Raw genomic sequence first — 2,833 nt, 5'->3', positions numbered from 1 at the left:
TTGCCTAAGACTTAGTTAAATTACAGGGTTTCTCAATTGCTAACAAGCGCTTACCTATACTTGATATTTTTTCTAAACTCTTAACACAGCAGTACACCTACATCACACAATTTGCCAAATTGTTAATTTTCTTCTCACAAACACGTTTTTTTAATTAAATACTAACTCAATTTCAAAATACAATACATATTTTTCTACACATACTATACTAACTTTATCACACAGGAAACATGACTTCATGAAATCATTCTGTTAAAGAATAGCTCATGTTTTCAATGCACAAGGTACATGCAGTCAAAGTGCACCAACTTTCAAAATACTAGCAATTGCTGGCATTACAAAAACTGTATGGATTTATATATTTCAGTTTTACAGCTGCCTGCAAACAAAATATACTAATCACTATTTGTGTAATTCAGTGTCCTTGCAGAACACCACATTTCTCTGGGATCTGAATGTCAGCATCTAATGTTTGGATTCTAAGCCAATCAAAAACAAATCAATTTTCAAAAAAAACAGGAAATGAGAAGACTGCTGCCAATTAACAAAATATCCATGAAATGTACACACAAAAAACAGTAACAAAAAGGCACAGAAGAAAAGAACAAAAAAAATGCAGTTTTCTAATCTCTGCAATCTTCATGTTCTCATCAGCATCGCATCTGACGTCATCTAAAGCAAAAGGCTGGGAATAAAACCGCTTGGAGTGTCCGATCCACCCCTGGCAGTCTTCAGCTTTGACACAGCCAGCATCCATAGCATCAAAGAGGGACATATGGTCATGTGGCTGATGATCATAAACTTTCCACCTCCACACAGAAAAGAACTCTTCTACCAGAGTTAGGCAAGGCGAGTAGGGGGGGGGAAGAGGTACCATTCTTGGATGGGCTTCAACCCACGTGGTGACGGCTTGCAAGTGGTGGAAAGCAACATTGTCCCAAGTGATCACAAAGGTCCTCATGTTCGCTCCCACCTGGTCCCTTTCTGCCTCTGGTACCAGGTGTTGGTGGAGTTCATGCAGAAACACAAGGAGGTGCTCAGTATTGTAGGGTCCAACCTGGCATCTATGAAGGATCAATCCAGTGCTTGAAATTGCAGCACACATTGTGATGCTTGCTCCTCTCTGACCTCGACTGTGGCCCTTTTTCCAATTATATTTTGTCCTCGTTGACACCTTTTGGCCAGATTGAACCCTGCCTGGTCAGCATAGATAAATTCATGTGGGGTCTCATTAGCCTCCAACTCCATAGCTCTCTGAAAGAAAAACAAAACACAATTTATGTAAATTCACTTCATTATACCCTACTGTACTGCAGCCTGTATGTATACTTGCAAAATGTAAAGCTCACAGAACTGAACATTGAGTATACAGCACACCTGGACATACTGCTTCCGGAGTTCCTTGTCCTGCTCACTGTTACTTTCAAAGAGAACAGTGTAGAGTTGCTTCTTTGGAACTGTTTGGGCAGAGTCTGAGCAGTGGCTGTCTGGCTGATGCTGTCCACAGTGTCAAATATTTCATGGTCTTCCACAGATCTGGTCTGAATTTCACGTAGTTTGATAGCATCATTAGCAATGACCGGTTCAACAATGGCGGGCTCTTGATCAACATTGAGGATCTTTCCCCTTCCCCCAGAGGGAGGAAGACGGTGCATCCTGTGCAGGGACAAAAACTCAACACGTGCACTAGCAATAGGATTAGTGGCCTTACTGTGAGACATGGCAAGTGAGGATAGAAGCAGCCATGTGAAATTTATCTGTTTGTTTGGATAAGGATGCAGATAATAGAGACGGTCTACTGCCTGAGATTAGGCTGCACTCTCTCACCAGCCTCTCTTAGTGACAGACCATGATTTACATGGTCTACGATGGTGGCAAGTATTTCATCATTTGCTACTGGTCTTGTAGTCCTCTGCATACCACCACCATGCATTCTTATACCTCTCCTTTGTCCCTCTCCCTGGGCCCACTCCTCTTCCCACGCTACCTGCTCCTCTCCTTAGGTCTGCTCCTCTTCCCAGGATTCTCTCCCTTGTCCAGACATTATTTGTCTTCTCCTGTGTTCTGTTTCTACACCGAACAACATCAGTCCTAAAAGTCCCACTTTTATGTGTGTCAATGTAATTGAAAGAACTTCAACACCAGCCTTTGTGTCAGATTCAGAATGGAGTCAGCTGTGTTTAGCCCAATATACCCAACATAAATCAACTGTGTGTCAATTATCCAGTGATTGGTTTATAATCAGTTGTTTTACTATTGTTTTTGAGCTGATGTCATTGCAGAAGTAGAGGTTTTTATACTGTATGTAAGGTTTAGAATATTGTGTGAAAATGACATGAAATGTGTTAATGGTACGGTCACAATTAACACACCGATGTTGTGCTAATTGTATTTAGAGTTTTGAAAATGTGACTACAGACTGGACAAAAAATGCTTTTTATCTCGGTTGTAAGTGTCTATTTAAAATACATATTAACATTACAACATTTACAAGTTAAAAGTAATCTAATAAAAACTAATTAATTAATAGATTAGCTGGTAGTTTGCTTTAGGAGAGGCTTTGAAATGGTTAAGCTATCACAGTTCCTCTTTCACAGACATAATATCATAGTTTTACATCAACCCGAAGAACATCTGAACGTTTTCTTTGACCACGCAAGACTTTTGCACAGTACATTTACTGTATTGTGGGGCTGGGGGGCAGCGCGGCGGTTTGGGCTGGTGCCAACTATGTAAATAGTTCGCAGCGATCGATATGCACTGTAGTATCTTGTATTGTATTGTAATGTCGTGTGTAGTGCTTAATGTTTATCGGTGTATATAGCTTGTGTGT

At 40.6% G+C, this 2,833-nt stretch overlaps 1 long non-coding RNA gene across 1 annotated transcript; it reads right to left on the bottom strand.

The window, feature by feature from the left end:
- Positions 1 to 308: 308 nt before the first annotated feature.
- On the bottom strand, positions 309 to 2,071 carry LOC125724712 (uncharacterized). The gene is made up of 3 exons (XR_007387234.1): positions 1,988 to 2,071; positions 1,378 to 1,656; positions 309 to 1,254 (listed from the first exon to the last, which is right to left on the bottom strand). It is a non-coding gene; the product is annotated as an uncharacterized LOC125724712 (long non-coding RNA).
- Positions 2,072 to 2,833: the final 762 nt, after the last annotated feature.

This window comes from Brienomyrus brachyistius, chromosome 2, assembly GCF_023856365.1.
Source record: "Brienomyrus brachyistius isolate T26 chromosome 2, BBRACH_0.4, whole genome shotgun sequence".
Taxonomy (NCBI): domain Eukaryota; kingdom Metazoa; phylum Chordata; class Actinopteri; order Osteoglossiformes; family Mormyridae; genus Brienomyrus; species Brienomyrus brachyistius.
The sequence above is the reverse complement of the archived record's forward strand: the minus strand, read 5'-3'. Positions and strand labels throughout refer to the sequence as shown.